This window comes from Rutidosis leptorrhynchoides, chromosome 1, assembly GCF_046630445.1.
Source record: "Rutidosis leptorrhynchoides isolate AG116_Rl617_1_P2 chromosome 1, CSIRO_AGI_Rlap_v1, whole genome shotgun sequence".
In the NCBI taxonomy this organism is placed as follows: Eukaryota; Viridiplantae; Streptophyta; class Magnoliopsida; order Asterales; family Asteraceae; genus Rutidosis; species Rutidosis leptorrhynchoides.
The window spans coordinates 568,805,636-568,816,995 of NC_092333.1; the positions used below are offsets into that span (position 1 = coordinate 568,805,636).

The window sequence follows — 11,360 nt, forward strand, 5'->3', positions numbered from 1 at the left end:
GTCATGATTCTACTTCAAGAACTTTCAAGCCATCCAAGGATCCTTTGAAGCTAGATCTATTTTAATCATTTCCAGTAGTTTTATCCAAGGAACTTGAGGTATTAATGATGTTCATAACATCATTCGATTCATACATATAAAGCTATCTTATTCGAAGGTTTAAACTTGTAATCACTAGAACATAGTTTAGTTAATTCTAAACTTGTTCGCAAATAAAAGTTAATCCTTCTAACTTGACTTTTAAAATCAACTAAACACATTTTCTATATCTATATGATATGCTAACTTAATGATTTAAAACCTGGAAACACGAAAAACACCGTAAAACCGGATTTACGCCGTCGTAGTAACACCGCGGGCTATTTTGGGTTAGTTAATTAAAAACTATGATAAACTTTGATTTAAAAGTTGTTATTCTGGGAAAATGATTTTTATTATGAACATGAAACTATATCCAAAAATTATGGTTAAACTCAAAGTGAAAGTATGTTTTCTAAAATGGTCATCTAGACGTCGTTCTTTCGACTGAAATGACTACCTTTACAAAACTGACTCGTAACTTATTTTTCCGACTATAAACCTATACTTTTTCTGTTTATATTCATAAAATAGAGTTCAATATGAAACCATAGCAATTTGATTCACTCAAAACGGATTTAAAATGAAGAAGTTATGGGTAAAACAAGATTGGATAATTTTTCTCATTTTAGCTAGGTGAAAATTGGTAACAAATCTATTCCAACCATAACTTAATCAACTTGTATTGTATATTATGTAATCTTGAGATACCATAGACACGTATAAAATGTTTCGACCTATCATGTCGACACATCTATATATATTTCGGAACAACCATAGACACTCTATATGTGAATGTTGGAGTTAGCTATACAGGGTTGAGGTTGATTCCAAAATATATATAGTTTGAGTTGTGATCAATACTGAGATACGTATACACTGGGTCGTGGATTGATACAAGATAATATTTATCGATTTATTTCTGTACATCTAACTGTGGACAACTAGTTGTAGGTTACTAACGAGGACAGCTGACTTAATAAACTTAAAACATCAAAATATATTAAAAGTGTTGTAAATATATTTTGAACATACTTTGATATATATGTATATATTGTTATAGGTTCGTGAATCAACCAGTGGCCAAGTCTTACTTTCCGACGAAGTAAAAATCTGTGAAAGTGAGTTATAGTCCCACTTTTAAAATCTAATATTTTAGGGATGAGAATACATGCAGGTTTTATAAATGATTTACAAAATAGACACAAGTACGTGAAACTACATTTTATGGTTGAATTATCAAAATCGAATATGCCCCTTTTTATTAAGTCTGGTAATCTAAGAATTAGGGAACAGACACCCTAATTGACGCGAATCCTAAAGATAGATCTATTGGGCCTAACAAACCCCATCCAAAGTACCGGATGCTTTAGTACTTCGAAATTTATATCATATCTGAAGGGTGTCCCGGAATGATGGGGATATTCTTATATATATGCATCTTGTTAATGTCAGTTACCAGGTGTTCACCATATGAATGATTTTTATCTCTATGTATGGGATGTGTATTGAAATATGAAATCTTGTGGTCTATTGTTACGATTTGATATATATAGGTTAAACCTATAACTCACCAACATTTTTGTTGACGTTTAAAGCATGTTTATTCTCAGGTGAATACTAAGAGCTTCCGCTGTTGCATACTAAAATAAGGACAAGATTTGGAGTCCATGTTTGTATGATATTGTGTAAAAACTGCATTCAAGAAACTGATTTCGATGTAACATATTTGTATTGTAAACCATTATGTAATGGTCGTGTGTAAACAGGATATTTTAGATTATCATTATTTGATAATCTACGTAAAGCTTTTTAAACCTTTATTTATAAAATAAAGGTTATGGTTTGTTTTAAAAATGAATGCAGTCTTTGAAAAACGTCTCATATAGAGGTCAAAACCTCGCAACGAAATCAATTAATATGGAACGTTTTTTATCAATAAGAACGGGACATTTCACTTTAATACCTTAGCACCCTGATAGACCTTCAATCCTAAAGTATCAGCCTGTTCCCTACATACCATCAGTGGACCCCCTTGATCCCTATCTACACCCAAATACTCTCCAATGAGAGTAACAAAAATACCTCCTCCTATTACTCCCTCGTCCTGTATTCCTGCCACTACTTTGGACAGATAAAAACCAACACAGTAGGGGATATTAACAAAGCTTCTAGGGTTTCGAATACACTTAAGGTAAAATAAATCGTGTAAGGTCATCTTCTCCTTGTTTTTACCTCTTTGTGTAATCGAATTAGCTAAAAATCTATGTATGATACGTAGCTCGGCTTTGTTAATATCTAAATAGGAGTGTCTTCCTCTCAGCGTAAAAACATTATAATCTGACATACGCCTCCAGACGGCGTCCGTGTCAAAATTCCTATCTACCCGCTCCCCATGATAAATCAAATTTGTACAATCGAGTAGTAGTAATTCACCAAGAGTGTAAATCTGTAAAGCCCTGGCCATGTCCAGCATGGACATTCTGTACATCCTACGGCCAAGTAAAAATCTAAGAAAACTTCTATCATCTAACCTAACTACATCCGCATTAAGTGAAATAGTACTCATAAGCTCAACACACCATTCCTTATATACAGGCCTACGAATGGTGAATAAACGTTCCCAATCGGGAAAAGAAGAGCTGACATACCTTTGGATCAGATGCTGTCTAACTGAGTTAACTAGTTAGACCCTTTCCAAAGGCTCCCAATCAATTACCCTCGGCACTTCTACATTTTTCGTTACCAGTTTGTATTTGTTACTTTGGTACGTCGGGTAATCTCTCCAACTTCGATCAAATCTCAAATTAGGATGCAACTGTTCTTCATGAATCGTTGGGTGTGCTATTATCGGATGAATCGAAAATTGTACGTAGGCATTAACATATTCTAGTTGCGGATCATAATATGGTACATGTTGATCAGGTTGTTGTTGTTGTTCCTATTGTTGCTCCGGTTCATATTGCATTTCTGGTTCAGGTTCTGGAGCAGGTTGCCTAGATGATGATGATGCACCATCAATATCGGTAAATCTCTGCAAAATACATTAAACACAAAATTTTTGCATCCAAATATGCATTAGTGTTAGCAAAATAACAACTTGAAACAATTACAATAACATGTTCAATCAAAATTAAACTTATACACATTTTCACAATTTTAACAATTCTACACTTTTTCAAATAAGCATATATGAAAATGTTTACAAAGTTCATAAGCATTCTACTCAAATAACATATCAAAATAATCATTACTAGCAATTAAACAAGTTTCAAATGGCATTTACATCAATTTAATCAAGTTCATGACTTTTAGACTTAAAAAGTCCACTTTAATTCTCAAAAATCATGTTTAGGATCAAAGTTTGGATCATTTAGCTACCTAAACATGTTACACTACTTAATTTAGCAATAATTCATGACAAAAATCGGTCATAACCTATTTATATCAAAAAGCCCCAAATTGCTCAAGAACACAAACCCTAAATTTCTAAAAATTTTGAAGTTTTTGGCTTCAAATCATGTTAAATAGCATCAATCTAGGTTATACATGCATAAAATATTAACAATTTAACTCTAATTACACTAGAAATTAACAAAATCAAGTTAGGTAAATTATAGCTCAAGAACACTAAAAATCAAATTTAAAGAGGTTTAGGGGTGTAATTGTTACCTTATTTGAAAAACTTCTGAACAATTTCATGATTAGAGCGGATTATAGCAAGAAATTTGGTTGATTTTGGTGAAAAATTGCGAATTTAGGGGTGATTTTGGGAGTATGTTCGTGTTTTGTGTGTGTGTTTAATGGAGACAGAGAGCTCGACTGACCATATGATCTGCCCAATTTTTTCACTCCATGCGACCGCATGGATTTTAAGAGGAAACCCCATGCGATCGCATGGGGTCCGTTTTTTTTTTTTTTTTACATAAAAACCTTATACTTTTTAAAACAAATAATTAATTTTATTTAAAATTTTGTTTCTTTAGAATGAGGGCATTTCGGATCATTGTCCTAGTCCGTCCCTCGATAAAATTTTAAAATTTGTCATTTTTAAGCGTGGTTTTAAAAGCAAAGATTTTTGGATTTTTTAATGTTTTTGGCATACTTTAATTCAATAAGATTAAAAATAATGATAATAAAAGTTCTCGTCCCGCCCTCAGGTAAAGAAATTTCGGTTCAACGACCTAGTTTTCAACTCACGGCGAATTTTAAAATCATATTTTTAACTTAGTGAAATAAAGTAAATTTTTTGTTTTTAAATTCACACCAAACTTAAATTTAAAATGCATAAAATTTCATATTAATATTATTAATATCTTTGTACATTAATTTTACAAACTTATATTAAAAATGTTAATTTTTAAAATACCTACAAACTTAAATATATTGATTTTAAAAAGTTTACAATATTAATTTAATATATATATATTAATTTTAAAAACATGGTAAAAATTAAAATTAAAAATCTTTTTGGTCTTTTATCCCACTTTAATCAATCAAATATTATCAAAAATATACGCCCCTCTTTTGGGTAAAGTAATTTCGGCTATATTACCTAGTTTTACTCCTGACAAATTTCTGAAATATTTTGGATTGATTGATTAAATATATTTATACCTTAAGAATAAACGGTAAATTTCACAGTGATGTAATAAATTTTTTGTATGATATCAATAATTTCAGTTACGCATACCTAATTTTATTGAATACCAATTTAATACTTTATAACAAACAATTCAGCGTTTATTATCAAAAGGTTAAAAGCAATAAAAAAAATAAAAACTGTACATACTTAACTGTGAGATAGAATTCTCAGAGACCTGCTTTAGCCGACTCATAGGAGAGTCGTGTGATTTGGTTCTCCATAGCTACATAAGCGTAACCTCGATTCTTTAATATCTTTTCTTCTAAACATATAAACGGTCCTTCTCTGCATAGAGTAACAAATTCGGTATTTGAATATGTTTGATTATTTGAACATTTACCTTCGTGTGACCATTTTCCGCATTTATAACATCTTTCAAGGTGTCGTGCTCTTCTCTTTGTTGCGGATTTTGATTTTCCTTTATCAAAATGTATCTTATGATGATCTTTTCTGAGTTCTTTTCTTACTCCGTCCATTTTTTCTCTTATGAATGATACCATTTCACTCGGAAGTATGTCATTATTACGTTTAGTAATCATAGCATGTAGCATTAGACCATGGTTCAGATCAAAGGAATTCTTCATCTCGTAAAACGTAAAAAAAAATAAAAATTCAGAATGGGGGGAGAAGACTAGTTCTTTAGGGTCTGCTAGGGAAAGACCATTCGGATTCCATTCTCGAAAACTACACGAAAATAGAATATCTAACTCTAACAGAAATATATATTACCCTAAAAAGATTCGAACCTTTCCACACTTAGTTAGCTGTGGTGTCAAAATTGTGATTAACTTCATCTTCAACTTCCATTGGATTATCTATGTAATGTATAACTCTGTGACCATTAACTTTAAATTCAACTCCATTTGAATCTATTAACTCTATTGTTCCGTACGGGAAAACTCTTTTGACTATGAATGGTCCAGACCATCTTGTTTTCAATTTTCCAGGAAATAGCTTGAATCGTGAATTGAAAAGAAGAACTCTGTCTCCTTCTTTAAATTCTTTTGAATTTTGATTCTTTTATCATGCCATTTCTTCGTTCTTTCCTTATAGATTAACGAATTTTTGTATGCTTCATGTCTTAATTCTTCTAATTCGTTTAGTTGACTTAACTGTAGACGTCCAGCTTCATGCAAATCAAGATTACATGTCTTCAAAGCCCAAAATGTTTTGTGCTCAATTTCTACTGGAAGGTGACATGCTTTTCCGTAAACGAGTTTAAAATGTGTGGTTCCAATTGGAGTTTTGTAGGCTGTTCTAAAAGCCCAGAGTGCATCCTTCAATTTTATGGACCATTCCTTCGGATTTGATCCTACGGTTTTCTCTAGAATACGTTTTAAAGCTCGGTTAGTATTTTCAACTTGTCCACTTGTTTGTGGATGATAAGCGGTCGAGATTTTATGAGTTACTCCATATCTTTTGAGAACTTTCTCAAGTTGATTATTACAGAAATGAGTACCCCGATCACTTATTAAAGCTTTCGGTGTTCCGAACCTTGCAAAAAGATGTTTTAAGAAGTTGACTACAACTCGTGCATTGTTAGTTGGGAGAGCTTGTGCTTCCGCCCATTTAGATACATAATCAATGGCAACGAGAATGTAGAGATTATTATGAGATTTTGGAAATGGACTCATAAAGTCAATACCCCAAACGTCAAATACTTCACATACTTGAATGACATTTTATGGCATTTCATCACGTTGACTTATTTTTCCGGCCCTTTAACAAGCATCACAGGATTTGCAAAGAAGGTGTGCGTCTTTGAAAATTGTAGGCCAATAGAATCCAGCATCGTAGACTTTTCTTGCTGTGATTTGAGGCCCATAATGCCCTCCTGTTGGTCCTGTGTGATAATGGTTTAAGATTTGACTGGCTTCATCTCCGAATACACATCGGCGTATTATTCCATCGGGACAACTTTTAAACAAATGTGGATCTTCCCAGAAATAGTGTTTTATATCACTAAAGAATTTCTTTCGTTTTTGGTACGACAACCCTTTTTCAAGGAATCCACATACTAAGTAGTTTGCATAGCCTGCAAACCATGGAATTTCATTATAATCTATCTTTAATAGATATTCATCAGGAAAGTTATCTTGTATGGCTGATTCATTTAGAACTTCTAATTCAGGATTTTCAAGACGAGAAAGATGATCAGCGGCGAGATTTTCTGCTCCCTTTTTATCTCGAATTTCAATATCGAACTCTTGTAAGAGTAAGATCCAACGGATTAATCGTGGTTTGGCATCTTGTTTTGAAAATAGGTATCTAAGAGCAGAATGGTCGGTATAGACCACCGTTTTAGCTAGAACGAGATATGAACGAAATTTGTCAAAAGCAAAGACAATAGCAAGGAATTCTTTTTCAGTAGTTGTGTAGTTCGTTTGTGCTCCTTGTAACGTCTTACTAGCGTAATAAATAGGTTGAAATCGTTTTTCAATCCTTTGTCCTAAAACGGCTCCCATTGCAAAATCACTTGCATAGCACATTAGTTCAAAAGGTAGATTCCAATTTGGAGTTATCATGATCGGCGCATTAGTGAGAGTTTCTTTAAGAATATTAAAAGATTTGATGCATTCATCCGAAAAGATGAATGGAGCATCTTTTTCTAAGAGTATATTCATAGGAGTGGCAATTTTAGAAAAATCTTTTTTGAAACGTCGGTAAAAACCGGCATGCCCTAGAAAACTCCTAACTCCTCTAACATTGGTGGGATGTGGAAGTTTAGCAATTACATCTACTTTAGCTCTATCCACTTCAATTCCTTCTTTTGAAATTTTATGACCAAGAACGATGCCTTCTTTAACCATGAAATGACATTTCTCCCAATTAAGAACTAGATTTGATTGTTCGCATCTAATAAGCATTCGTTCAAGATTAACTAGACATGTTTCAAAAGTATCACCGAAGACTGAAAAGTCATCCATGAAAACTTCCATGCATTCTTCTATCATGTCGTGAAAAATCACCATCATGCATCTTTGAAAAGTTGCAGGGGCGTTGCAAAGTCCAAATGGCATGCGTTTATAAGCAAAAGTACCATAAGGGCACGTGAATGTGGTTTTCTCTTGGTCTTCGGGTGCTATTGGAATTTGAAAGTATCCGGAAAAACCGTCAAGAAAACAATAGTAACTATTTCCAGCTAATCTTTCCAACATTTGATCAATGAAAGGTAAGGAAAAGTGATCTTTTCTGGTGGCGTCATTTAATTTTCTATAATCAATACAAACACGCCATCCTGTTACAGTCCTAGTAGGAATAAGCTCATTTTTTTCATTTGTGATGACAGTCATGCCACCCTTCTTAGGTACGCATTGAACTGGGCTTACCCATGGACTATCAGAGATTGGATAAATTAAACTTGCATCAAGCAGTTTAATAATTTCTTTCTTAACAACATCTTGCATATTATAATTTAGTCTTCGTTGGCGTTGCACATACTTTTTATGACCTTCTTCCATCAGGATTTTATGTGTGCAATACGAAGGACTTGTTCCTTTAATATCATGAATCTTCCATGCAATAGCTGGTTTATGAGCTTTTGGCATAGAAATGAGTTGAGATTTTTCATTTTCCGTAAGAGAAGATGATATTATTACAGGTAATTCAGATTCACCATGTAAATAAGCGTATTCCAAATGGTTTGGAAGTGGCTTTAACTCTAATGTCGGTGGTTCTTCTATCGATGATTTGTATCGATATCTGTCTTCTTCTTTTAGCATTTGAAGTTCTTCTGTTGTTGGTTCATATCCATTAGCCATAAGTATAGCTAACATTTCAGTTTCATCAATTGGTTCAGTTCCTTCTCCTAAAGAACATTCTCCTGTTCCTTGTAATTCTGGAAATTCTTCTAACAATTCTGCATGTGAATCTATAGTTTGAATATAATAACATGTATCATCTGCAGATTGCGGTTGTTGTATGGCTCTATCAACAGAAAAAGTAACACTCTCTTCCTCTATACTTAGGGTCTGTTTCTTACCGAACACCTCTATTATTGCTTTAGCCGTGTTTAAGAATGGTCTTCCTAATATAAGAGGAACTCGAGAATCTTCTTCCATGTCCAGAATAACAAAATCTACTGGAAATACTAAAGTACAAACTTTAACTAGCATGTTCTCCATTATCCCTCTAGGATATTTTACTGATCGATCGGCTAGTTGTATACTTATTCGTGTTGGTTTCAATTCTCCGATGTCAAGTTTAGCGTATAGTGAATACGGCATTAAATTTATACTAGCACCTAAATCTGCCAATACTTCTATTGAACTAAGACTACCCAGAAAACATGGAATTGTGAAACTTCCTGGATCTGATAATTTTTCTGGTATCTTATTCAACAACACTGCAGAACAATTAGCATTCATGGTAACAGCCGAAAGTTCTTCCATTTTCTTTCTATTTGTGATTAGATCTTTCAAGAATTTAGCATATCTAGGCATTCCTGAGATCACATCAATGAAAGAAAGATTTACATTTATCTGTTTAAACATATCCAAGAATTTGGATTGCTCGGCTTCAAGTCTTTCTTTTCTCATTTTACTCGGGTAAGGAAGTGGTGGTTGGAATAGTTTAACATAAGGTTTAGCATTAACTGTGTTATCTTCATTAACCTTTTCAACTACCGGTTGTGTTTCCTTATCTTGCTAAGGTTGTGGTTCTTGTGGAGTAGGAATAGAGTCATCAGAAATTACAGGTATTTCAGGTGGTTTAAGTGTAATACCACTTCTTGTGGTAATGGCTTTAGCTGTTTCAATCCGGGGGTTAGCATTTGTATCACTAGGTAGACTTCCCGATTTTCTTTCACCTATCAACCTTGCTAGGTTGCTCACTTCTTGTTCCAAATTTTGAATAGAAGCTTGTTGATTTCTAAATGCTTGAGCATTTTGTTCATTGGTTTGTTTCTGAGATGTGAAAAATTGAGTTTGAGATTCAACTAGCTTCGACATCATATCTTCTAAATTTGGCTTTTTATCATCGGTTTGTGGTGGTTTATTTTAAAAAAAATAGGTCTTTGCTGATTGTAAGTATTGTTGGATACTTGTTGATTACTAAGACCTTGTTGGTTGTTTTATGGAATATTTCGGTTATAATTTTGGTTTTGATTGTAGATTGGTCTTGGCGGTTGATAATTATTCTGATAATTATTTCCAGGCCTTTGATTCATGTATTAAACATTCTCTCTTTGTTCCATTGTTTGTTCAATACTGAGACAATCTTTTGTCAAATGTGGTCCTCCACACTGCTCAAAACTAATTCGTATTGAGTGAATATCCTTAGTCATCTTTTCCATTCGTCTCTCGACAGCATCTATCTTTGCGGAAATGGAATTAAAGTCATGGCTAGAATCGGTTCTAGCCGCGTTAGATGATCTAACGATATCTTTTTCTTGGTGCCACTCATGTGAGTGGGAAGCAGTGTTATCAATAATTTTGTAGGCTTCAGTTGCGGTTTTTTTCATAATGGAACCACCAGCTGCTATATTTGTACTATTTGATAAGTGTCTAAACCATGTTGCGGACATCCTCTCAATAACTTTCCAAATCTTGTCCACGCTTCATATAAAGTTTCATTCGGCTTTTGTGTAAAAGTAACAATTTCTCCTTGAAGTCTCACGGCTTTAGATGCCGGAAAGAATTGTTTAAGAAATTTTTCAACTAAGACGTCCCATGTATCAATCGCCCCTTCAGGTAATGATTCTAACCAATCTTTGGCTTCTCCCTTTAAAGTCCAGGGAAATAACATGTGATATATCTGTCTATAACATCCCAGGTAACACGTTCCCCGTAGCATGATATTGTCCGCTTTGCCCGTAGGCGCACGGATTTTTCTTGGCGACCAAACACAACGAGCACTTTCCCAGGAGGTCACCTATCCTAGTAGTGCTCTCGCCTGAGCACGCTTAACTACAGAGTTCTGGCGGGATCTGCTATGCTTGTAGCCCCAAAACGCGTTGTGTCATTTAAGCGTGAGTATTACCTTTTAATCCCATGATCACTCATATCCGTGGGCGATGTGGGATTTGCCTAGGGTGTTACATTAGATTTCAAAGGCATTAAATAAAACAGTTGTAAAAATAGCGCATGTATTCTCAGTCCCAAAAATGTAAAGAGTAAAAGGGAATCAAATGAACTCACCTAATGTATTTTGTAGTAAAAATATATATGACTATATTGAACAATGCAGGGTTGGCCTCGGATTCACGAACCTATATCATTTATATATATATATATATATATATATATATATATATATATATATATATATATATATATATATATATATATATATATATATATATGTATATATATATATATATATGTATATATATATATATATATATGTATATATATATATATGTATATATATATATATGTATATATATATATATGTATATATATATATATATATATGTATATATATATATATATATGTATATATATATATGTATATATGTATATATATATATGTATATATATATATATGTATATATATATATATATGTATATATATATATATATATATATATATATATATATATATATATGTATATATATATATGTATATATATATATATATGCATATATATATATATTAACACCTAAAATGGTAATCGAACAAATTTATATATTATTAA

The 11,360-nt window shown here is 32.8% G+C and overlaps 1 non-coding gene across 1 annotated transcript; it reads left to right on the forward strand.

Annotated features, from left to right (window-relative positions):
• Positions 1-10,229: 10,229 nt before the first annotated feature.
• Positions 10,230-10,336, forward strand: LOC139886932 (small nucleolar RNA R71). Its single transcript, XR_011772790.1, has one exon. It is a non-coding gene; the product is annotated as a small nucleolar RNA R71 (small nucleolar RNA).
• Positions 10,337-11,360: the final 1,024 nt, after the last annotated feature.